The sequence below is a fragment of the Narcine bancroftii genome, chromosome 5, assembly GCF_036971445.1.
Source record: "Narcine bancroftii isolate sNarBan1 chromosome 5, sNarBan1.hap1, whole genome shotgun sequence".
In the NCBI taxonomy this organism is placed as follows: Eukaryota; Metazoa; Chordata; class Chondrichthyes; order Torpediniformes; family Narcinidae; genus Narcine; species Narcine bancroftii.
In genome coordinates, this window is record NC_091473.1 from 165311412 (window position 1) to 165337857 (window position 26446).

General features: G+C 45.2%; 1 protein-coding gene across 10 annotated transcripts in view; it reads left to right on the forward strand.

Annotated features, from left to right (window-relative positions):
• Positions 1-9363: 9363 nt before the first annotated feature.
• Positions 9364-26446, forward strand: part of LOC138764132 (protein FAM107B-like) — a 196789-nt gene continuing 179706 nt past the window's right edge. For 6 of the 10 annotated variants that reach the window (XM_069939560.1, XM_069939567.1, XM_069939570.1 and 3 more), the window contains exon 1: positions 9364-9447. The gene's annotated coding sequence lies outside the window, so the exon portion shown is untranslated. Of the gene's footprint in view, positions 9448-11369; positions 11509-26446 lie in introns of those variants that run through there. The other 4 variants (XM_069939562.1, XM_069939563.1, XM_069939561.1 and 1 more) reach the window with 3 other exon arrangements.

Genomic DNA, 26446 nt, shown 5'->3' on the forward strand with positions numbered 1-26446 from the left:
GTGTTTTGGTTTCCCCCAAAATGTAAAGTCGCATATTATCACGGTTCGCCTTGCAGAGGGACACTTGAGTGTTGGTGCTCATGGAAATCCCAGACCTGAAGTCGGTAAGTGTAGTTTAAGTTCCTTTAAGAGATAGAAAGGTTTGGGAGTGAAATTGCATCCTCTAGCACAGATGCTTCTGACCATGAAAGCAAAATAATCTGCATCTCTAAACCATGTTTTGTTCCCATCTACACATCATCAATTTAGTCTCATCTTAAATTTCAGTTTACACTTCAATGTGCAGAAAAAAAACCATACGATTTTAAAACCAGAATCACATCTCTATAATAGCAACCACCTATTTATAAGAACAGAATATATATATATATATGTAAAGACTTGCTGGAGTCATAAATCAGTAAAAAGAATCAGAAGGGAAAAAGGTGACAGCTTCAAGTCTCTGCAGTCCACTAGAGTTCATGGAGCAGGTTATATCAGGAGCTGTCAGATGACCTTATTGCTGTGTTATGGTGTTGGGTGGGTGGAGTTAGTCAATCAACATTGGTGTAATAAAATAGCTTTTCAGATATACATTGTATCACTGCATTATAGTTTAAGTAGTTTGCAACTAAAACTAATCTGATCACCAGCAAATGTTGACCAAAACAGCACTTATGTCACATACAAGATGTCATCATGGCATCATCTTCCCTTCCTGTTTCAAACTGGCAACGCAGCTCACCCTTTTAGACTGGCCCTGCTTCACATCTCTCCACCTCTGACACTAGCTACCTTGCCAGATTAAAGCCAGGTAAGTTCAGACAACCCACCCCCCCCCCCACCCCAGTCCACATTCAATGCATTCACACAGCTCGGCGAAGTATTCAAAAGGTGGATAATACCTGGCTTTAATTGTGTAAAAGGAATATTCATGTGCACTAGGCAGACACTTGCTTCCACAATATCACTTTTAGTGCTCTCTCAACTGTGGATATTAGTTCATAACAATTATCCAGTAATAGCTTTAGTGATAGAGTGCTAGTGATCTTCCTGACTACTAGAGGGAATCAGCATCTAGTTTGTGGCAGCTCAGTTAGATTCTTGAGTGAGTTCTATAGCTTATAAAATATAGTTATTTTTTTTAAAACCCAAGTTCTTTTTTATAGAATAAAAGAAACATCACATGGTACCAGATGTGTGCATGGTACCAGGAGTGGAAGAAACACCAGGAGAGTGGAGAGTGTGTATCAGTCATTATCAGCAGAGATATGGAGAGTATAAAGGCTTCTGATGCTGTAAATTGAACTGGAAACGTCGACCATAAATGGAGGTTATTCCATTGGACTCGATAGTAAACCTGATGCATGGAAAATTGCACTGCTACTTACTGTGGTGGGACCTCAGGCATTTGTTTTTGCCAAGGAAGAAGACCAGGGCAAGTTCGACAAGGTTATCAAGATGTTTGATGAACACTGCTCACCAAAGAAAAATGAAACGTTGGAGAAGTACGTTTCACGCACACAGCTGCAGGCAGAGAACCTTGATACTCTTAACAGGCTTGAAATTAAAAGCAAGAACATGCAATGTTGGATTGCTGCAAGATTCAATGATCCATGATCAAATTGTGTTTGGGATTATTAATAAGAAAGTGAGGGAGAAGTTGCTGCGAGAAACAGAACTTACCTTAGCTGGAGCTGAAAAGATATGCCATGCTCTGCAGCACAAGAGAAAGTTCAATGAGAATGTAAAAGCCAGTGAATCTGAAGGCATAGTCACAGTGTGTGTCCACACACAAACAAAAAAATGCAATGTAGGAAACAACAAAAAGATGGAGAGACATTCAAGTGAAAATGATGTAGTACTCAACATGCACCAGAACAATGCCCAACCTATGGAAATAATCTGTAAGAAGTGCAAAGGGCTTTATTAGTGCAAAGCACTAAGGCAAGCAGAACAGAAGTGGACGGCCAACCATGAGGAAGAATGGGGTTGACGACCAACCATGAGGAAGAATGGGGTTGACTGAAGACCATGCTAACTACAGAACCAGTACTTTTGACATTCTTTTACACATCCAGAAGAACAAAACTATTTATGGACACTTCAAAAGATGGAATGGGTGCTGTACTACTTCAGGCTGTGGGAAAGGATTGGAGGCCAGTATCTTATGCAACAAGAACGACGACAACATCTGAATGTTGATTATGCACAGATCAAGAAAGAATGTCAAGGTGAAGTCTATGGACTTGAGAAATTCCAAAGTTATGTGTATGATCTACTCATATTTGTGACAGAGACAGACCACAAGCCATTAATAATGATAATCAAGAAAGACCTCAATGAGATGTTGCCGCGAATCCAAAAACTGATGACAAAGCTACAATGTTATGACTTTGAATTGGTGAACACTCCATTTCACCAGGGAAACTTATTGTGTTAGCTGATGCGTTATCCAGACAATGACACAGAGTGAAGTACACAATGCGAGTTCCACAGAGACAGATGTAAATCTCCATGTGAACCTAATTACTGAATCTCTTCCCGTATGTGGCATGAAATCCAAGCAGATCACAGCTGAAACAGAAAAGGACAGAGTTCTATAGAAAGTCATCAAGAATCTGAATGAAGGATGGCCTAGAGGTGAATGTCAGGCATACTACAACATCAGAGCGGAGCTGAGTGTTGTCAATGGGCTTCTACTCAGACAGAGCAGAATTATCATTCCTCAATCACTGTGACAAGAGATGCTGAAAAGGCTGCACAAGGGGCACCTTGGAATGGAAAAATGCAAGAGGAGGGCCAGAACTGCTGTTTATTGGTCAGGGATAAATGCTGACATTGTCAGGATGGTTTCAAGCTGTGAGACCTGTTTGAAACATCATACAGAGCAGACAAAGAAACCCATGATAACAACTGACGTACCAGCAGAACCACGGGACTGATCTGTTCCACGTGGATGAAAATAATTACTTGCTGGTTATTGATGATCAATCGAACTATCCAGAGATTATGCTGCTTCCTAGCACGACTGCTGCTTGTGTGATCCAAAATATGAAATCAATCTTTACAAGATATGGAATTCCTCAAATTGTCCACAGTGTCAATGGATCATGCTACAGCTGTAGAGAATTCCAGAACTTTGCAGAGGAGTATGATTTTCAACATGAGATTTCAAGTCCTTTGCATCCACAGTAAAACAGAGAAAGGAGTTCACGTAGTTAAACAGTTGCTCAAGAAAGCACGAGACAGTGGCTCAGTTCTGTATCCAGCTCTATTGAGTTACTTGAACATGGCAATGTCACCCACTGAGCTTCTGATGGGACGTGAACTTACACACCACACTTCCCTTCTCTGCAGATGCAAACAAGAACAGAGATGTTGAATGGAATCAAAAGTGTTTGCAATGGAGACAAAAAGTAAACTATGACAAGTCAGCGAGAAGCTTAGGGCCACTGACACAATGTGACACAGTGAGACTCAGGGATTCCAACACTTGGGTCAAAAAGGTCACTGTTCTGGAGGAAGTAAATCCATGATCCTACATGGTCAGAACAGAGAATGGTCAAATACTAAAGAGGAATCGAAAGAGCCTGCGGAAAACGAAAGGGACATTGCAGGAATAGACAAATGCAGAAGATCCAGCCTGCACAGCAACAGAGGAAATGCCACCAGTGGTGGACCAATAGAGCTGACACAAGTATCTGTGTTAAGAAGTTCCACGCATGTTATCAAAGCACCTGACAGACTCAATCTCTAAAAGAAAAGGAACTGCACATTTAAAAGGTTTGTGCTGCTGATGTTGTGTTTACATTTGTGCGGAACTTTAAATTGAAGGGAATACTGTATTAGGGTGTCATGTTAGATTAAACATCTTAATGATAGATTGCAAGGGATCCTCCTGACCACTAGAGGGAGTTGGAGACTAGTTTGTAGCAGCTCAGTTTGATTCAAGATGGATGCCTCCACACGGTCTTGAGTGAATGCTATAGCTAATAAAATAATAGTTATTTTAAAAGAGCACAAATTTCTTTATTACAATAAAAGAAATATCACAATAGCCAATCCCATTTTGGAACCATATAGATTTAAAGAGATGAAATTAGAAATTGAAACATCAAAACAAGTTGTACAAAGATCTTGTAATTTTGAGAATAAGGTTGCTCAAGAAAGCACTAGACAGTGGCTCAGTTCTGTATCCAGCTCTATTGAGTTACTTGAACATGGCAATGTCACCCACTGAGGTTTGCAGGTTTTATAATTCTCCACTTGTTATCTGTATTAATTTGATTGCCAATTTCTCCAGATTGATGGTCACAAAGTCTTGTCCCTCAGGTGGTTGATAGAATCATTTGTGCAATGCTTTGAAGCAATTTGATTCTAATTCTCAATGGGTACAGACCTACTGCAATAAGCTGTCTAAATTTTTATTTTAATTGTCATTCTTATTCAAAGAAGGGCCAAGAACAGCTGCTTCTGGGAGATAAAATAACTGTGTTGATCAGTAAAGACATTTTTTTTTGCATCAGGCTGAGTCAAATTGCTGATTCTGACCGAAACCAGCTTTACTTGGGAGCTGCCCATTCAACTGGAATTCATAAAGTGAATATATTCAATTCCCCTGCACCAACATCCCTCATTTGAATACAGTTTAGTTTGTCCAAACAGTTTCAACACCTTAAAATGGCTTTCTGAAAAGGAAGGCCTCAACTATGCAAATGAAAATAAAATATTTTTCCTCATAGCAATATTTCTAATGTATACTGGTACATATTTTAAATCTAAGAATTTTGATTTCCTCTCATGTTTTTAACATTTAAAAAAAAGTAGTTAATCTGTGGCAAACATTAAGTTTTGGAGACTTTTTAAAATATTTTTGGTACATTTTACTATATGCATTTGCCATTTTAACCTTTGCAGAGGTATTTTGGAGTGCATTTTTATTTTTATTTTGTGTAGATTTTATTTTTATTTTCATCTTTCTATTAATCAATTATATTTGTCTTGAACTCAGACTTTTGGTACTCTTTGTTGTCTATGTCCGAAATGTACTTGAAGCCTTGGTCATGAGCAGTAAGATAATTCCAAAAAACACATAGCATCAGATGAGTTTTGCAGCAAGGAAACAGCCTAAATTGTCCACCCTGATCATCTTATCGATTGAAGCGAGTCCCATTTGCCTGCTTTTGGTCGATATTTCCTCGAAACTTTTCCTATCCATGTGCCTGTCTAAATGTCTTTGAAGCATTGGAAATGTACCCAGTTCCTTCCACACACCCACCGCACTCTGTGTGTAAATAGTACCCCTCATAGGATATGAAATACAGAAATGCTGGAGGAACTCAGCTGGTCTCACAGCGTCCACAGGTGGTAAAGATATATTACCAATGTTTCAGTCCTGAGCCTTTCTTCAAGATATAAGCAAAGGCATCAGAATAAAAACTAATGAATGAGAGGGGGAGGAGGCCAGTCCAACAAAAGATGTTAATTGGACATGATAGGAGGAAAAATTAGAATTGATTTTGGCTCCATGAAAGGAGATAGAGGAGAAAGGGAAAAGGCAACAGGGGAAGAAGAAGTGGAATGTTTAACGGAAACTGGAGAAGTCAATGTTAATTCCATCCGGTTGGAGGGTGCCCAGATGAAAGATGTGGTGTTGCAGGTGGTCTCTGTCTGGTACTGCTTGAGACCATGGACAGACATGTCAGCAAGGGAATGGGATAGGGAAGTGAAATGGGTGGCCACTGGGAGATTCACCATCCTTGCTGGCCTGTCCGCAATAGCATGGATCACCCAGTGGCCACCCATTTCAAATCCCTGTCCCGCTCCCTTTCTTCAGTCTTTATTCTGTAGCAGACTTTAACAGGGATTTTATCTGAAGGTTGCACCTGGCAATTGGAGTCAGGTGGCTCAGGCAGTTGGAATTGAAAAGCTCAGATCAGCAGGAAGCTGATTGAGCAAGAGAGGTCAAGAGATCCAGGGAACTTGTGAGGCAGGGTGATATTAATTCATTTCAACTCAGCAGTTTAGAGAGATGGTACTATTGAATGGAGGTCCATACAGTACATGCAGCAGTGAGTAGGAAATTTACAACTAATTAGTTTTTTTTTAACAATTCTGATTCCTTCCTGTTCTTTGCTTCTACCTTGAAGAGCTCAGGCCTGAAATGTCAGTAATATACCGTTATCCCCTATGGATGCTGAGAGACTGAGTTCTACCAGAGCCTCTGTGTGTTTTTACTAGAATCACAGGGTCTGCAGATTTTCATGTTTCACTCTCTCATAGGTTCTGAATAGTTGAAGGCTGTGCAGATTAAGCTGTGTGACTTGCTGAATATCTCCAGCACTTTTGTGTATTAAAATGATTGGAGAGATGACCTTCCCTCAAATCTTAACAAGTAATGCTTCCCAGTTCACATTTGTTGTCTGAACTGCCTCCTGTCTCCAGCAGTTTCCATTTTGTTTTCAGAACTTAGGTCTAGATTTCTGGATATTAGTTCAGTTTTTCTGTCTACTTGAATACAGCAAGACCTGCTGGGCATGTACCTGTGATGCACTGTGGTGCAGCAAGCAAACACAAAACACGAGAAGACTGTACTACAGGCTTTAATCAGCTCAAACTCTGTACACACCAGTCTAAATATCTTTGTTGGCTCCACATGTCCGACTGACCCTGGGAGGGACCGGCCCAAGTCCATGTTACAGGCTGGTGATTGACATCTGGCCAGGTGAGGCCAGCCTCCCAGGTTGCCTGCCTGCAGATACAGTGGTTTCCCCCTGCAGTAGGCTGGTAGAAGTGTGGCCAGTGTTGTGCTTGTATCACCATATTCACCCCTTTCTTTTAATTGAGTCCTTGGGTGGTGGGGGGGGGGGGATGTCCTTTGGCACCGGGTAGTATTTACTGAGACCATCACAGGGCCGGCTCCTGGTCAGGAAGGGACGGGGCTGCCTGAGGGCTGGGTCCAGAGTGTGGGCAGGATGGTATCTGGCAGCGTGGGGATGAAGGTTTGGGGAGGGTCCACGAGGAGTGGGACCTTGCGGAGGGAGGGGTCAGCTCCCAAGGAATCCAAGAGTGCCAGGGGTGGGAAGGTTGGGCCCATGCTGATGCCAGATCCCTGTCAAGACAGTTCCCTCACGTCCATTGGGGTACCTGACGAAGGTTTGAATGGAGAAGGAGCACCTGTTTGACCAGGGGGTCATACTTGTGGGTCTACATGTGCTTGCGGAAGAGTACTGGTCCCAGAGCCATCAGCCATATTGGCAGGGAGACACCAGTTGCCGATTTCCTAGGATAGGAAAAAAGGCATTCATGAGGGTTCTGGTAGCCATGCACAAGAGTGACCATATGACGTGGAGTGCCTCGGTGAGGACTTCTTGCCTGTAGTCGATATCTTTTGTCACCAGGCATCACGTACCTGTACCATTACATCAAGTCCCAGAACCTCCTCTTCACCGTCCAAAAAGTCCAGACCATGACTGAGTCAAGCAGGGTCTGTGTAGAGTGTAAACTGCACTTCCTCCACCCACCACAGGCCCACATGGTGAAGGCCACTTGACCCTTCAAGAGACTCGGCGTCGACTTCAAGGGACCACTGCCTTTCTTGAATATAAATGTTTACTTCCTCTCAGTCACATCTTCACCATCCTTTGCCCTGACACCTCCACTATATCTGTTATCAGGGCCCTGGCGCAGATTTCCACCATGTTCAGATACCCGGCATTCATCCACAGTGATTGGGGGTCCAGCTTCATGAATGAGGAGCTGCACCAATACTTGATGGTGCGAGGCATCGCATCTAGTCAAATAACTAGCTACAACCCCAGGGCAACGGGCAGGTGGAGCGTGAAAACGGGGTTATATGGAAGGCAGTCCTCCTGGCCCTGAGGTGCAAAGGCTGGCATTCAGCTGGGTGATGTCAATGGCCATCCTGAGTTTGCTGCCCACTTTTACAACCAGGACCTGAGATCTCCAGGGGCTGGTGCTGGGCTCTATGAGACCATCCGCCAGAAGCTGTCTCACCTCTCCCTTGATAAAGGTCCTGGCGGCCACACAGTAGCGCCTGCTTTTGGCAGCTATTGGCTTACAGTTTGACATCAGGTAGCTGAAGAGGGACGGAGGGGGCACCCATAGGGTGGAGAGCCCGCAGATGGACAGGGGCAGTCGCTAGACTTCTTGGAGTGGGGGGGAGGGGGCCACTGAAGGCAAGGGTGAAGCTGTGGAGGTGGCATTGAAAGTATAGCCCCAGGATGACAGGAGCACAGAGCTTGGGCATGGCCAGGAGCATGAACCCTTGATATGTTCTCCCCCCCCCCCCCCCCCCCTCCACCACCACTGTCGTCCGTGATGGAATGGTCCTGGGCCGGAAAAGCAATAGTGAAAATCGCTGGGTATACCTTTCATTTCAGCGTACAGACCACATTCGGATACACAAGCTCTCAGTACTACCTCTATCAAACAGGCATTTTATTACCTTCCCATTGACAGCGATGTCCATCATCGAGTACCCAAGTCCATGGGGAATGTCTTCTGTTAGCATGGTGGACTAGGACCGAATGAGTCCGAGTCGCTGCTCTCTGACGGTTGTGGTGAAGAGTGGCCAGCGGATGCCCTTTGAAGCGTGGGGTGTGGTGGTTGCATGGTTCTGCACACGCCCATGATGGTGATGCCCAGGGGATGCAGGTGGCATCGGTGCGGTCAGGTGACCTGACTGGAAGTGATGCAGCAGGCAAACATAAAACACGAGAAGACTGTACTACAGTCTTTAATTAGCTTAAACTCTGTACACACCATTCTTAATATCTTTGCTGGCTCCACATTTGCTGGGAGGGGCCAACTCGAGTCCATATACAGACCGGTACAGACAACTGGCCAGGTGGGGCCAGCTTCCCAGGTTGTCTATCTGCAGGTACAGTAGTTGCCCCCTGCAGTAGTCTGGTAGGAGTGTGGCCAGTGTTGTGTTTGTATCACCACAGTACCACAGGCATGACCTTCACACAAAGGAGAGTAATAACCTTGTCATTGCCAAATTGACCAGTTTTCTATCATTCAATCAGAGATGCTTCTTTTGTTCTACCGAACCTTGCTACAACAGAAAATTTGTTTTCTCTCTCCTCAGTTCTGAAAAAGGAACTTCAGGCCTGAAGTGTTGACTGTTTTACTTTCCACAGATGATACCTGACCTGATCAGTGTTTCCAACATTTCCCATGTTTATTAAGTGACAACCAGCTTCTATTATCCTGAGTCCTAAAACCTGGGACCAGTGGTGTTTGTATGCCAGATATTGGATTTCATTGTCCTGACCCTGGGTGATTTGTTACTCATCCCATTGTGATGCGGCTCTTGACCTTTGATGTCATTCAATGTGTAACTGATGTCAGGTAAGTATCAGTGTGGCTAGATGAGTTTCAAGGCCTACATCCCAGTGGCCACCATTTGACTTGGAAAGGTTGGCTTGCTCAGTTTGACAGGTAAAATGTTCAGTGATTTGCACAAAAGGATCCATGTTCCAGGCTTTCGCTTGTTTCCACCCCCCCCCCCCCCCCACCCCCCTCAGCTTTGTGTCATTATTGCTTATTATAGGTTTCTCTTTTTATATTTAGTATCTTTTTTTCTCATCATTTGACACAGAATTAGCTTAATGGTAGGTGTACAAAAATTACGAGAGGCATTGATAGAGCAGATAATAAATAACCTTTCACCATGGACAATGTAGGTTGAATGTGAGGAATAAGTTTCGAGGAGATTTGAGGTTTTTTTTTACCCAAAGTGTGGCTGGAATCTGGAACGCATTGCCAGAGTTGGTGGTGAAGGTACTCCCACAACATTTCAGAAATATTTGGATAACCACTTGATTTGCCTGGGTACTCAGTGGAAGTAATAAACATAGATACTTGATGGTCAGTATAGACTAAGGAGATTGACTCTAATAAATCTGTTGTGTTCATCTGTCACAATTTCATTGTCAATAGCTGAGGGCAAAGGGCTGATTGCTACACCATCCCAATGAGAAAATGATCCACTTGGCCTCCTGTCTTTTCACCAATCCTCTCTCTGTTACAGTGTTGTCCAAAAACCAAACACTCTTTCACTTTTGACAACTTGCGATAAATGCCTTTTGAAAATCCAAATCTACTATATCCACTTTTCCCCCCAATCTACTTCTCAAAAATCTTGAGGCATAAATGTCTTCATAAATCTAATAATCGAAATATATATTTATTAATATCTCTCTATAATTTCCTTAATAATTAATTCAGCTATTTTACTGAGACTTGCGTCGACCTAATTTCTCTGTGTTTCCTTCCTTGAGGAATCTTAAAACTAATTGATAATTTCCTCCGATCAGTTCTAGTATCATTAATTCTTGGAAATAGGTGATGATTATAAAGCTCATTAAGTATCTAGATTTACAAGGCAAAGGAAAGGTTTTTTTGTGTACATAAATGGAATCTCACATCTACAGTAGCTTCCAATCACCCGCCTCCCCCCCCCCCACCCCCATAAGCTCATCATCGAACTAAGCACATTATCAGTTCCAAAAGCACAATCCTACACATGCTGGAAGCAGGAATAACACCAAGGTGATCAAAACCAAAATAGATCTAAGATGGTTGCACCCACAGCCAGACACTGAGGAAGAGGCTGACTGGTGTGGAGTTACCAGTGTAGGTCTAGGAAGAACTCTGAGGAGTCAATCCACTGCAGTGGACCAGTCAGCAGGGGATGAGGTGCACGAATGCTGCAGTCAAGGAGATTTCTGTCAGTCCGGCCAGTTTGCTATGTGTAGCTGCTATGGTGGGCTCCAGCTCATGCCTGATGCTGGGATCAGTGGTGAGCTGGCCTCCCAACAGTCCTCTTAATTTTCCTGGATTTGGAACCAGGGGCCAGACAATATGTGGGCCTCAAGCTCAAGCAGAACAATGTGCTGTGTGGCTACCAAGGTTATTAGGGACACCAGAGGGAACTACATCAGAGAAGGCAGCAAGATGGACGGCCACTCAATGGGTCTGAAAGGACAATCTTTTGTTTCTCTTCCTTCTTTGTTTCCTTGTTTTGGTTCTGCATGACTTGGTGACTCTGTCTTTGCAAGTCAGGCAAAAGGAGGTTTTTCAATGTACATTATCTTGTATACATACATTCAATAGAAAATGCTAGAGATGTTTAGCAAGTCGGCAACATCTGTGGGATGTAAAACAAACTTGACATATCAGGTCATTAATCTTTCATCAGAGTTGGTTAGTAAGCCCCCATGAGCACCACACAGTTTCCTGGTATAGTCAAATGATCAGAGTTCTAGTTTTACTGCCAGCAGGGAAAAGGGCACTTTGGCCCAAATTGTCCATTTAGACAAAGTTGTCTACCTAACTGTTGCATAAGGAACAAGTTCAACGGGTCTGAGAATCAACAAGCCTGGACTTCGATTAGTTGTAACAAGTCTTTATTTGCCTGCGAGGGAGATATGCCACAGGGAATCACACACTCGCTCACGCAAGGTGCATGCAGCAATTGCATTGGACACAACTAAACAGGTAAGCACTACAAACCGCACTATAAATAGTGCAGAGAAAAGATTGCTCAACAGTACCCACCACCCCTCTACCTGCTACAAGTGCAGCACTCAGGTTAATTGGAAAGACGAAACATAGTAAGAAGATGGTTCATTAGTTTACCCCACACCCATTCCTGGCACACGCCCTGGTATTAATTCTCCAGCATCAGCTCTGGCTCACGACCTGGAGTGGAGCTCGGCTTCATTCCTCATGGGGAGAGACCCAGCTGCTCCACATAATTGGGTTTGTACCCCCCCCTGCTGGTCAGTGGGGCAGCCCAGGTATGCTCACAACAGGACAGGTGATTAACAGAGCCAGTGGTGAAAAGGCCAATTACAAGGTGAGTGCTCAGTATGGGTAGTCTTGATCTGGATTGTCATGCCGAAGTTATCGGTCCCTTGCTTTCTGAATTTTGCTCACCGACACTCTCGTGTGATCAGCCACATGTGTGGCATTCCCTGAGTTGTCAAGAATGTAGGTGCAGCTCTCTTTACCAACCACAGCATAGGTACCACCCTTGGCTGCGAACAGGTAGCCGAGGGCCATCCTGTTTTTGTAGGCGAGGTAGCCTAGGGCCATCTTGTTTTTGTAGGGACACCATCCAGCCAGTCAGCAGCTCTGCTGCTGGAGTCAGAATCTTTGGTATGTGGCAGTGCCACAGTAGTTTCGTTGGGCCTGCATCTCCACCACTCTGACCGTACATATTACTTCCTAGGACAGCCAGCGAGTGACATACAGGGGGGGAAAATAATCATCCAAAACCTTTCCACTTCAGTGATTGCCCTTTTGTCCCAATGTAGTGATCCCTGAGATCCTTAAGATCATGAGGGATGACAAACCCCAGAAAGTATCATCGTACAATCCCGTGGGGAGCCAGGGGTAAGTATGGAGGCGGCATATCCAGTTCAATGTTCGGTGGGGGAACATTTGCTGTTCCTTTGGCTTTGTGCACTATCACATCTGGGTAACTCCACTGTTTGCAATCGCTGAGTCCCACCGAACGGTTGGACCAGTGCCGGTCATACCATCTGCACCAGCGTTCCTTAATCCTGCTCACTGGCTGTGAGGTCACTTGGTGTGTCAGGTCTTTGAGGCTGGCCAAATTGAAGGGAGAGAAAAAACAGACCTTAAAGCACCCACTCCATCGGGGGGTTTCTGGAGCTGAAGTTGCAAACAGTGAGGGGAAAAATGGGTGAGAGCTACTAACCTACAGCACCCCCATCCCCCGCACCAACCAAGTACCAGGCCCCAGCATTCTGGGAGCTGGTGATTTCATTAAGGCAGTTGATTTCTTCCTGCTGGAACGGGATCAGTGAAAGTCCTTCTGCACTGTGTGGGCAGATCCAGTAGTCTGAACAATTGGTCATGCTGACCTACTTATAAGCCAGTGGAGGAAGGTATTGTAGGTCCGACCAACCCCGAATGTTATGGCCATTGTCACTGCCAGCATCCAGGGTGCCAGCATTCCGGAGAGAGAAGGGAAAAACTCACTCTCATCAGGTTAGTTGTGTCCGTATACAGGTTATGTTCTGCTCTCCTGGTAACACGACCCATAACATATTCCCCGGTCCGCATGCTATCACCTCCCCCTTCCTTGGGGGTCCCCGTGGCTGTTGCACTCATACATTGCCCGAGTCTTCGGTGAACTCAATCTCCACTGCTTCTGACTTCTGTGGGTTGGGGAGACAGCCAGGTGGTGAGTGAATGAGGGACTCCCCACCCCCCCCCCCACCTTTACTCATTGGCCTGAAATTCAGGTGGTCTACTGCCTGCAGCAACACACTGAGCCACCCCTTCAAAGTGTGTATGGGTGTCATTGTGCAGATCTGGTGTTTTAAGAGACCACTCATGCTGCCTGTGGATGAGTGGGTATGTGCAACAGCCAAGAGATTCCTGATTCCAAGGCCCAGCCCTGGACTTTAGTTCCTGTGAAATGGGAGCCCTGATCCCGATTGGGTTTACCTGTACACTGAAGAAAGGTGCTGTAGCCCCTTCATGGTGTTGTCCTGGTTGGCATGGTCACAGGCACTTTCACCAGAACTCCTGAGTATGTATCCACCATAGTAAAGGCATATTGGTTTTTTTTTTTCATTTTAGCGAGGGAGAGGCCAGATCTGCAAGATCTGGTCTGCTCCCATGCCTTTGCAGATGTACCCTGGAGGACCTGTGAGCCACCCCTGAGATTTAACCTGCTGGCAAGTCAGGGCAGTTGGAGACCACTGTTGGCGTCATCATGGGTTAATGTGACCCCCTCAGCTCTTTGCCCATCACTGAATCCCATCCATCCCAGATGCCCTCAGGCCACCAGAGTGTCAGTTGATGGAGGGCTCCGGGTGGCGTACCACAGAGCATATCTGTGCAGCCCAGTCAACAGCCATATTGTGGATGGCCTCGGTATCTCAGGAAGTGCGGGTGTCCACATAGTGGATAAGTGATTACCTGCTGTTGTGACTCCCTCCAGATGAGTTCCCAATGGGACTGGACACAGAGAAGGCCTATGGCAGGGTGAAGAGCTGCAGCTTTCCAGTCCTGTTTCCCATTTTTCCAGTGACTGGAACCATCAGTAAACCAGGCCTGACCTTTCTCTTCAGGGCTCAAGTTGTCAAAGAGTTTCTCCCATGTGATAGGTGAGGGATGGTTGGTGGACACTTCAGGGTCAGGGCCAGGGCCATTGTGCAGAGCCATGACCTGCTCGGAGAGGTGACCCATCCCTTCTGGTTCTGCTTTGGCCGGGTCAGTGACGATGGAAGATTGCTGGGTGCAGCCCTCCTTGTGGGTGATAGCCACGGACCTGATGCAGCACATGATGGGGAGCTGCAGCCAGAGGAGGACAGACTAGGCAGGAGTCTGTTGCTCTGTGGTGAGGAGTTCCAGTAGTATTCTAGGAGCTGCTGCTGGAACTGGATGTAGCGAGTGGCCACCTTGTGTAGGGTCCAAAATCCAAGGGGGATGCAGTGGCGTCATGGCATTTGCCAGAGGCTCCATTTGGCCAGTTTTGGTCGCAGAGGCCTGTTGCTCGAATGGTATGCCACCTTTTTGGAGGGCTTAGTCTACCACTTCCTTGGATGTTTCAAGAGTAGTCTGCTGATCAGGTCCCCACTGGAAGGTGACCTTCTTCCGAGTAACACCATCAGGTGTGGTGTATGCTGGCAACAGTAACCTGACAAATGGTTGCATCTCCCCCTTTGTGGTTGGGGCTGCTGCACCTAGGATTTTGTTCTTGGCCACCGCTGAATCCCCAGGAACAGCACCATCTGGCTGGGACCCTGCACCTTGTCGGTTTGATGGCCCAGCGCCCATCAGGAAGTAGTCAGGGTGTCTAGGCCTTGTGCCACTGCCTCCTTGGGTAGCCCCTGAAGGAGCACATCATTGATGAAGTGTGCTAAGGACACACAGGGGTTGAGCTTGATGCTGTTGAGGTCCTGAGCTATCAGGCCGTAGCACAACATGGAGCTATGAACTTAGCCTTGGGGGAGATGGCTAATGGTGCCCTTCCCAGACAACCAGTCCTGTGACTTGGGGCTGAGGGGGAATAGAGAAAAATGTTTTGCCAGGTCGAAGACGGCATAACAGCAATTTTTTCCCCTCCTGCCTCCTATACCTTCAATGGGGGATGGGGGTGCATGCTTGTCTGTAGTCTATTGTTAGGCTACACTGGACTATTGTACAGTGACACGGTGGGACATTTGACTCCCTTGCGTCAATGGTCTTCCTGATCTTCTTGGCACCCCCAGTGGGTGCCGACCACCTTCGAGAGGGGTGGGTCTGTGATAGGTTCCCACTTGGCTCTCCCGACCAACATGGTGGTGCTGGCTATGCCAAAGGTGAACTTCCCCTTGTTGGTACTTAGGGACTGGCTGTTGAGGACATTAATCCCCAGGATTCATTCCAGGACATCACGACCAGGACTGACAAGGTTTGGGCTGTTGGTTGCCAATGGCTACTATGTGCACTGCTGTGCGAATGATTCTGACGCAAACCCCACAGACTGTACAATAGGCTTTAATTTGTTTAAACTTGTACATCAGTTTTAGTATCTTTGCTGGCTCCATATATGTCTGACTGCCCCCGAAGGGACTGGCTCGAGTCTTTATACAGGTCGGTGATTGACAGCCAGCAGGTGGGGCCAGCCTCCTAGCTTGCCTACCTGTAGGTACAGTGGTTGCCCCCTGCAGTAGGCTGGTAGGATGCAGCCAGTGTAGTGGTTGTATCACCACAGCTACCCAGAGAGTGACTTCCCTGGTTTGGATGGTTGTCCCCCTCCCCAATCCCTTGACCAATGGGCCTCGCCACGCAGCAAGGTTACCTTGAATGAAGGTATGTTCAGCCTTGGGGTCTACTAGGGCCATCCACCATGGAATGTTCCCTTTACCCTGGTGTACAGCGACACAAATATAGAAATATCGGGCCTCAAGTCCCCTGGTTGGGCAAGGGCAACTGAGTACACATGCCAGGAACCCTGCTTGTAATGATAGTGATTATGGTTGCAATGCTTTACTGCTTAATTAGACTTGGCTGCCAGCAGAGGCTGACGCAGAGCAGGAGACACAGAGTATGCAGATCTGTAATGGAGGCTTGCAGCCTCATGTCATGTCTCATGGTGCTATTTACAACAACTTTAAAGTAAAGAACCTTTTCCTTCATCCATGTGTTGTCTAAGAGCTCGCACATACCAATACAAGATGAAACATGGTGTCAGCAGTGAGATGAAGGAAATACTTTAAAAGGTTAAATCTAAAGTCAGCAACTGATCAGTGAAGAGAAGTTAACGCAGTGAAAAATGGAAGGATTACACCCACCAGTGAAACTTCAGCTGACAGGTAATGTGGCTGAAAATTGAAAAGAGATTTAAACATCATTTTGGATTGTATTTAGTGGCAGTCAAAGTTGATGAGTAAAGTGAAAGCATCAATTTTCTTACATGTCTTGGGTGAGGAAGCCCTGAAGGTGTATAATAACTTCACATTTGCTGCTGAAGGAGATAAAATGAAACTGGAAAAAATAATGGAACAGTTTGAGGCATTCTACATACCTAAACATAACATGATATTTGAGAGGCACAGATTCTTCATGTGCACAGAAAATGGAAGAAAGTATTGATCAGTATGTGACTGAATTGAGAAACAGAAGCAAAATGTGTGAATGTGGTGGAATGACCAACTCGCTGATAAAAGTCAGACGTGTGTGGTATTCCAGATAATAGTCTAAGGGAAAAGCTACTAAGAGAGCAAAATCTAGACCTGGAAAAAGCCATAGCACTCTGTAGGTCTACAGAAACTGTAAAAGCCCAGGCAAAAGAGCTGTTCAGTGAAACTAGCTGCAACGTGAATGCAGTGAGCAAGAACATACATAAACCATTTAACAAAAAGTGCACCAAAGTGGAAAGAGAGGCATGGCCAGTGAACAAAAATGATGGGACAATCGAAAACCATGTCGTTGATGTGGTACACAACACCTACCAAAAAAGTGTCCAGCATATGGTAAAACATGCTATATGTGCAACTAAAGCAACCATTATGCCTGTTGCTGTAGGAACCAAATGCAACAAAGCAAGATTCATGCAGTAGGTGAAAGGGAGATAAAGGAATTCTATGTAGATGTTGTGACTGAAAACAAGAAAGAAAACAGAGACTGGATGTTGAGATTAAAAGTGAATGACATGTACATTTCAGTTAAATTGGATACTGGAGCACATATTAATGTAATATCAGAGACTGATTTTAAGACAATTAGTCCCAGACCAAAGATGTATGGAACAAAAGTGAAGGTGACAGGGTATTTAGGTACCAATATACCAGTGCAAGGAGAATGCATGGTCAAAGTGAAACACAAGGAAAAAGAGCACATACTAACATTCTTCGTGGTACCAAAGGATGTACAGGCCACACTAGATTTAACAGCCTGTGAGAAACTGAACCTTTCAAAAAGAGTCTTCGTTGTGGAAAGCGAAGGAGAGATGGTCTATGATGAAGTCATGAAAGAGTACAATGACCTATTTCAGGGTCTAGGCTGCCTTCCAGGAGAACACACGATCAGAGTGAATAAACGTGTGCCACCGATAATATATCCATGCAGAAAATTTCCATTTGCACTTCAAAAGCAACTAAAAGCTGAGTTGGACAGAATGGAAAGCCTGAATGTGATTCAGAAGATAGATGAGCCAATGGAGTGGGTGAGTTCACTCACTGTGGACAAAAAGAATGGAAAGCTTAGAATTTGCCTGGATCCAAGAGATCTAAACAGAGCAATAAAGAGAGAACACTTAAAGCTTCTGTCATGTGAAGAAATCATGTCACAGTTTGCAAATGCAACATTTTTCAGCAAGTTAGATGCATCATCAGGATTTTGGCAGTTGAAATTGGATGAATCAAGTTCAAGACTGTGCATGTTCAATAGTCCATTTGACAGATACAGATTCTTAAGGTTACCATTTGGAATGGCCTCAGCTCCTGAATTGTATCACAAAACTATCCATATGGTCTATGATCTCCTGGATGGAATTGATACCTCATGGATGCGTCATAGTATGGGGAACCACGAGAATGGAGCATAATGAAAGACAGAGACTAAGGAAAGAGCTGGAAGCACCAAGGAAAGCAAACCTGATGCTGAATAGAGAGAAATGCCAGCTCATGGTGACAGAACCAACATTTGTAGGGGATATTATTGGCAGTGAGGGCATCAGACCAGATCCCAGAAAGGTGTCCGCCATTGGGAACGTGCCAAGGCCACAATGCAAAAAGAACGTACAGAGGTTTAATAGAATGGTCAACCATATGGGTAAATTCATATCCAACCTCTCAGAAAAGATGGCTCCATTGAGAAGAATAACAGAAAAGAACTTTGAATAGGAGTGGAATCATGAACATGAAAAGTCATGGAGCGAACTAAAGAAACTGCTCACAGAGGAACCAGTTCTGAGGTTTTACGACCCAGCGAGATCCATCAAGATATCATCAGGTGCATCACATAGTGGGCTCGGTACAGTTCTTCTGCAAAAATATGATGACTGGCAACCCAATGCGTATGCATCAAGCTCAATGACCGGTGCGGAGACACATAATGCTCAAATTGAAAAGGAGCTGCTCAGCATCACATACGCCTGTGAAAGATTTCATCAGTTTGTGTCAGGACAAGCAATCAGTGTAGAGACTGACCAGAAGCCTTTGATTACATTGTTCCAAAAGCCATTAAATTAATGGCCATTTAGAATACAAAGAATGATGATTAGGCTGCAATGCTATACACTGAATGTGGCATACACTCCGGGTAAGTTAATGTACACAGCAGACACGTTGCCTAGAGCTGTTGACACGAGAGCCCTCAAACACCAAAATGGATGAAGACGTGAATGTCTTCGTGGACATGATCTCAAGTGCACTCTCCATATCAGGTGCAAAAACGGAGCTCATGAAATCAGAGACAAAGAAAGATGAAACACTGAGATAACTGAGAAACACATCTTGGATGGATAGCCCAACATGAAGTAGGACTGCTCACCTGACGTTTCAGAGTCCTGGAACTGCAGGGCAGAATTGTTAGTGGTTGAAGACATCACCTACAAAGGAAGTAAAATCCTTATCCCAAAGAATTTTAAAAAAGAGATGCTAAAAAGGATCCATAGAGGTCATCTCGGAATTGAAAAGTGTAAGAAAAGAGCATGAGAGGTGATGTACTGGCCAAGAATCAACAATGATATAACAAATGAAGTGTCAAACTGTACAATATGCTGGAAATATCAAGCAAGCAATCCTGCAGAACCACTAAAGCCTCACCCAGAACCATAGAGACCTTACCAGAAGGTAGGCGCTGACCTATTTGAATGTTAAGGGAATAGTTACAGACTATTACTCCCTGTATCCAGAGGTGTGTAAACTGAACACCACCACTGCAGATACTGTAATAACAGGTATGAAAGCCATATTCTCCAGACATGGCGTGGCAAGCGAGGTCTTTACAGACAATGGAACCCAGGTTTGCAATTTAAAGTTCCGACATTTTGCCAAAGAGTGGGACTTAGTACATACATCAAGTCCTCATTGGTCTAGTGGAAAAATCAGTACAGACAGTGAAAAGACTGACGAACAAGACAAAAGGCAGTGGAACGGACTTCTACCAGAGCATGCTAGTAAACTGCAGATCACTGCTCGAATGTGGTATGTCACCAACACAACTCCTTATGGGAATTAGGCTAAGATCAAACTTACCCATTCAGGAGAACCTCCTAAAAACAAGAGGGGGAGAAAATAGGTAAGTTCAAAGAACAACAGAAAGAAAAGCAAAAAGTATTACTTTGACAGAGGAACAAAAAACCTATCGGAACTCAACACTGGTGACCAAGTACGGCTAAAAGACAAAACAAACCTATGGACTCAGAAGGAAACTGCCTTAGTGAAGTCCAGCCAAGATCATACACCATTCAGACAGATGAAAGTGCTGTTCTGCAAAGAAATCGTTGAGATCTTCAAATGGTACCAGACACAGTAGATGGAAAGACAGATACTGTTGAACAACCTGAATACACAGCTGAGAAGACATTGTCTGAGACAACAAATCAGATTCAAGGTCAACCAATCAGGAGACTGTCAAGGCAGGTGAATCCTCCTAAGACTCATTCAGCAAATTTATAGACACCTGTTATAGAATGAAGTAGTGCTATCTTATTCACTCTTCAAGTTTTAGTGTATGTAAATGTGAACACACAAAACAAGTTTAAAAAATATTTACTATGTTAATAATAATGAAAATGTAAGTTCCTGGTGTTAAAGTTAAAATTGCAGAGTTATACAAAGGAAACATGTTAGTTAAAAAATGATCTACTTTTGTTTTAAGAAAGGGAGATGTAACGATAGTGATCATGGTTGCATTTGCTACTAGCAAGGCCTTAAGGATATAGTTCCTGTTTGATTAGACTTGGCTGCCAGCAGGGGCTGACACAGAGGGTGAGACATAGTATGTTATCTGTAATGGAGGCATGCAGCCTCGTGGCGTGCCCCATGCGCTATTCATATCAACTTTAAAGACCCTTTTTCTTCATCCATGTGTTGTCTAAGAAGTCACACATACCAATATAAGATGAAACAGTGCCCACCCCTCTATGCCAGGGGAGTGGGGGGTGGGGTCGCCACCCTGGAGCTGCTGCTGCAGTCAGACTTCTTCTTCCCGATGGGCTTCGATCTCCGATAGGACTAGGTTCGCACTGGCGGAGGGAGGAGTCGAAGGCAGGGATTGTGGAACCACCCCATCCCACCTCCCACCACCCACAGAGCGCAAAGAGGGTCAGCATGGGAATCCCATGGAGCTGATAGTGGTGTGGCCCTTCCCCCAGTAGCACTGTATACTTACCCTTATGGATCAAATGGGACGTCTGGATCCTCGGCCAGTACCTCGTGACTCAAGCAGGGCACCTGCTGATTTGGCCCTACCTCAGCCCACGGACTTGTGCGGGGCCCCACCTATGGACAAGGCTTCCTCACTGTCTTTCCAGCTGTTGGGCTCCAGATGGGTAGGACCACCCCTTTTCTGTGGTCACCAGGTGCATAATTAGTGCAGGGATGACCAGCAAGCTCTGGGGCCCATTACCCTGATGGAGCCCAGTGCCTCGCCGCTGTAGTCCCTTCCTCCAGGGCACTTCCCCCCCCCCCACCAGGTCTGTAGGACCCACTCTAGTAGGGAAAGGGAGGTGGGCCAGTTTATGCGGTCTCTGGGACGATTGGAGATTGGAGGGATCAGCAGAGTTTACTGAATGTTGGTGGGGTGGCCCGCCCCAGGGTGCCCATGCCCTAATTCCCAGAGTTGAGGAGCTCCCTCGGCTACTGCATAGAAATGCTCTCACACCCAATCCCCAGGGCTTTTTGCTGGGAATTCCTATGGTTTCACAGGGACAGCTCCCCAGTTCTCATGTGTCTTTATTGGATAGGATCCCTCATACCGGGTCCACGCGGTGTGTGCTTGCACAAAATCGGGCGGGGCGAGGACGTGCGTGGTATGGCTCAGTGTCGCTGTCGGTCTGGGCAGCTGCCCCAATATTTCCCAGCCCAGTTGGAGGGTGGTCACCTCCCTCTTTCCTGCTGATCCTGCCAGTGCGACTCGTGTTGGCGGCAGCTTTGCACTGGGAATCCCAGCTCTTCCAGGTGCTCTGCTCCTTTCTCCCTAATCCACTGGTCGGCAAGTAGGCTTGCCAGGACCTCAAGCCGCCCTGGGATCTTATCCCCCGCTGGGTGAGGATTCCTTCAATTTATGGCCAGCCGAGAGCCCTCGGACCCCGATGGCAGCGCCAAACAGTTCCGAGAACCAATGAGCATGGACTCATTAGTTGTAACAAATGTCTTGATGTGCCCACGAGGGAATTCGCCACAAGGAAACACACTCATGCAAGGTACATGCAGTGCAACAGCATTGGATGCAACAAAACAGCTAATAGCTACAAACTGCACTAAAAATATACTGCATAGAGAGATGCAATGGTAGCCATTGCCCCTCTACTTCGTGCAGGCACTAAGATTGATGGGAGAGACCAGGTGTGCACCAGGTACGCCCTGCACACACCTGGGTATCGATTTGCCAGTGTTGGCTCTGCCTTGTGACCTGGATTGGAGCTCGGGCTGGGTCTTCAGGGTAAAGAGGCTTGGCTGTTCCACGTTACTCCCCTCTGCTGGTCAGCGGAGCTGGCCCAGATAGGCCCAAAATTGGGCAGGTGATTAATAGAGCCAGTGACAACGTGTGTGTGTTTTTTTTTAATGAAAAGGCCAATTACAAGGTGAGGGCTCAGCATATGTGGTCTTGACCTTGATCGACAGATATGGTGGCTTGCGAGGGTCACATGACCCTCCACACTACACTAACCTCGTCCAATTTGCACTTGGCCCAAATTGAAACCCTACCTATCCATGTACCTGCCTTAATGTATTTTGAGCTATTATCTTCACCTCTCCACATTCCTCTGGCAACTTGTTCCCTCTGCATTAAAAATGTGCCACTCAGGGGCCTATTGAAATAATGTAGTTTATTTATATAGCACATTTAAAACCACACACGTTGACCGAAGGGCTGCACAGATCACAAATTACATCTTAACTTTAGCAGCATTAGTACCCGAGGTGTAGAATTGTACGTACAACGTGGTAATTATCAACAATCACATCCAAACACTTGCAATTGAAAGTACAACTTCAGCCTGGATTTAAGTGTTAGAAGAAGGGGCTGATTTGATGGAGGGAAGGATGTTGTTCCTATCGCGAAGGTGCGATCTCCCCCGAGTTTGCGATTTGAGTGCAGAACCACGAAGCCCCTAAATTGGCCGAACCCATTAGGAGATCAGTGATGTTGGGGGGGGGGGGGGGGTGGTGGGTGAGTCCATTGATGGCTTTGTAAACATACTGGAGAATCTTTAAATCTATCCCGAGCCATACTGGAAGCCAGTGAAGGGAGGCGAGAATAGGGGTGATGGGGTCCCTTTGCTTGGCTCCTGTCAAGGTCCTTGCTACTGCATTCTAAACCAGACAGGATAATGATGACTGACTAATACCCATGGAAAGAGAGTTAGGGTAATCTAAATGGGAGAAAATGAGGGTGTGGATAACTTTCTTGAGGTCTTTCAGTGACAGGAATGATTTGATTTTGGCAGCAGTGTGGAGCTGGAAAAAGCTGGCTTGTACTCCGGCATTGACTTGTTTCTCAAACTTGAAGATGGAATCGAATATCGCACCAGGGGATTTGACATGTGGTTTAATGAGGGTGGCTAAGTTGCCAAGGGTATTGGCGATAATTTTGGTGGAGTTGGGGAGGGGGGCAAATAGGATGATCTCAGATTGGCCTTCGTTTTGCTGAAGGAAATTCCTTCCCTTCACACCTCAAATCTTTACCCTCACATTTTAGACTTGTCAATCCTGGAAAAAGACCTTTCTTTGGCCTCATGATTTTATTAACCTCCATAAGACCCCATTTTATTTTGAAGCCCTTTGAAGGAACCTCTATGTGTTCTTGCTTCTGTTGAACCATGAGGCACAAAGGGGCAGTTATGCATAGAACACCACAGGACAATACAGGCCCTTCAGCCCTCAATGTTGTGCCTTCCTTAAAAAAAGTATTAAACCCTCCCTACCCCATAACCCTCTATTTTTCTTTCATCCATGTCTGTCTAAGAATCTCTTAAAGGCCCCCAGTGTTTCAGCCTCCTCCACCATCCCCAGAAAGGCATTCTAGACACCCACAACTCTCTGTTTAAAACTCACCCCTGATGTCCCATCTAAACTTTCCTCCCTTAACATTGTACACGTCCTCTGGTGTTTGCTGATCCTGTCCTGGGAAACAGGTGGTGGCTGTTATTCCATATTTGTACTTAATTTGTTCAAATGTTAATAAATTATTTCCCAAAAAAAAATTCTATTCTTTTAATTCCTTTTCTCTCCCATTCTCTAAAGCAGGGGTGTCAAACTCAAATTCACGGAGGGCCAAAATTAAAAACTTGGACTAAGTCGAGGGCCGAACTAAATGTTTATTGAAATTTTTCAACAACATCTGCATGTTTTCTCTTCTTTCAACATATGTAATGTTAAACTTTAGGATATAACTTTAGGAGGATAATGTTACAGGTCAGGTAGCTCAAGTTCACCCTTTGCTTGACCTGAGGGAAACCTATTTGGTCCCTGTGGAGATGTAGTCAGCATTCACAGGCTGTGTCCATTTTGGCCTGCATCAGGACTCAGCATTTCCTGCTCACTCCTCAGGCTCTAGGCTTCTATTCACCCTCGACCCACCATCCCTCTACCTGACCAGTCCTTTACCCAACCTCTACTCACCCCTCACTCCACTCGCTCTGCCTCTACCCACCCCATCCTATACACGCCCCTCTACTGCCTCTCCCCTCAACCTGTTCCTCCCTCTACCCGTCTCTCACCCTCTAATCACCCCTCCCCTACTCACCCTGCCCCTCCCCTTTTACCTCTTCCCTATCCACCCCTCCTTCTACTCATCCCTCCCTCTAACTGCCCCTCGCACCACCATAACTTCCCCTGCCCATTACTCCTCACCTACACCCTCTGCCCACCCCTGTTTACCCACCAACTCAGGCCCAGCGCGCTGTCGATCAGCCTTTGCGGACAGCCACCATCTCTCTCTTCACGTGCAGGGCCGAACCCTGGGGTCCGCGCGGGTGCAAGGGCTGAAGGCCGTGGCGACCGGGAGAAGTGCGCTCGCGCTGTGGAAGGGCCGTCCGGTGCCAGTCGCGTGGGGCTCGCGCTGCCCGGGGGCCGTGCGCAGCCTGCCATGCCCGTCGCGCCGACAGGAAATCACAGGCGCTCGCCAATCCGCCACACCACTCGACAGGTGGGAGAAGTGACTGGTTGTGCGGGGAGCCTTCCAACTAGCTTGCCGGCTGATGACATCGACAGACTTCTCGTGTTACAATGGGGAAGGATGTGCAATGAATGGGGAGGATGGTGGGGGTGACATTACCAAAAAACAGCATCGGCTCTCGCTGCAGGGCGGGCCACCTCTAATACATTTTTGAAATGATCTTGCGAGCCAAATATAATTATATTTGGCCCGCAGGCCAGAGTTTGACATGTGTGCTCTAAAGGAAAGGTTATCTATTGTGAAAGGGATTAGTTGATTTTATGTCAATAATAATTTTGGTAGTTGGTAATTTGTTTTTTTTTCCTTTCTATGTGAATCTTCTTCCAAATGTTGAGCAGATGGTACAGTACTGGTGAACTATATTGCACCAATTTTTCATCCCACTTATGAAGTATATGTTCTGGTACCTTCTCCCCTATTTTATCTAGCTCTATCTTGGTCCAATCTCCTTTTTCCCTTGTTTGATAAAAATCTGATAGATACCTTAATTGTGCTGCTCTATAATAATTTTTAAAGTTTGGTTGCTGCAAACCACCTTGTTTGTACCATTCTGTTTATTTATCTAGTGCTATCCTCAGTTTCCCCCCTTTCCATAAGAATTTCCTTATTATTCTCTTTAGTTCATTGAAGAATTTCTCTGTTAAGGGAATTGGTAATGATTGAAAAAGTATTGTATCCTTGGGAAGGCATTCATTTTAATGCAATTTACCCTCCCTATCAATGTTAGTGGCAATTCTTTCCAATTTTCTAAGTCATCCTGTAATTTCTTCATTAATGGCTGATAATTTAATTTGTATAGGTGGCCTAAATTATTATCTAATCTAATACCTAGGTATCGCATTGCTTGTGTTTGCCATTTAAATGGTGATTCTTTTTTAAACTCTGTGAAATCCGCATTATTCATTGGCATTGCTTCACTTTTATTTGCGTTGATCTTGTACCCCGATATTTCTCCATATTCCTTCAATTTCTTATGTAGTTCTTTTATTGATATTTCTAGTTCTGTTAAGTATACTATGACATCATCTGCAAATAAACTGATTTTATACTCCTTCTCCTTTATTTTTATCCCTTTTATTTTATTTTCTGTTCTTATCAGTTCTGCCAACGGTTCTATAGCTAAAGCGAACAGTGAGGGAGATAGTGGACATCCCTGCCTAGATGACCTACTTAATTTAAATTGGTTTGATACATATCCATTTACTGTCACCTTCGCCAATGGTCCCTCATATAATGCTTTAATCCAATTAATATATTTTTCTGGTAGGTTGAACCTCTGTAATACTTTGAATAAATAATTCCATTCCTCCCTGTCAAAGGCTTTTTCTGTGTCTAAAGCAACAGCCACTGTTGGTATCTTATTTCCTTGTACTGAATGGATTAAATTAATGAACTTACAGTCATTGTCTGTTGTTCGTCTTTTCTTAATAAATCCAGTTTGATCTAGTTTTACTATTTTTGGTACACAGTCAGCCAATCTGTTTGCTAATAGTTTTGCTATTATCTTATAATCTGAATTAAGTAGGGATATTGGTCTATATGATGCTTATCCCCTTTCTTA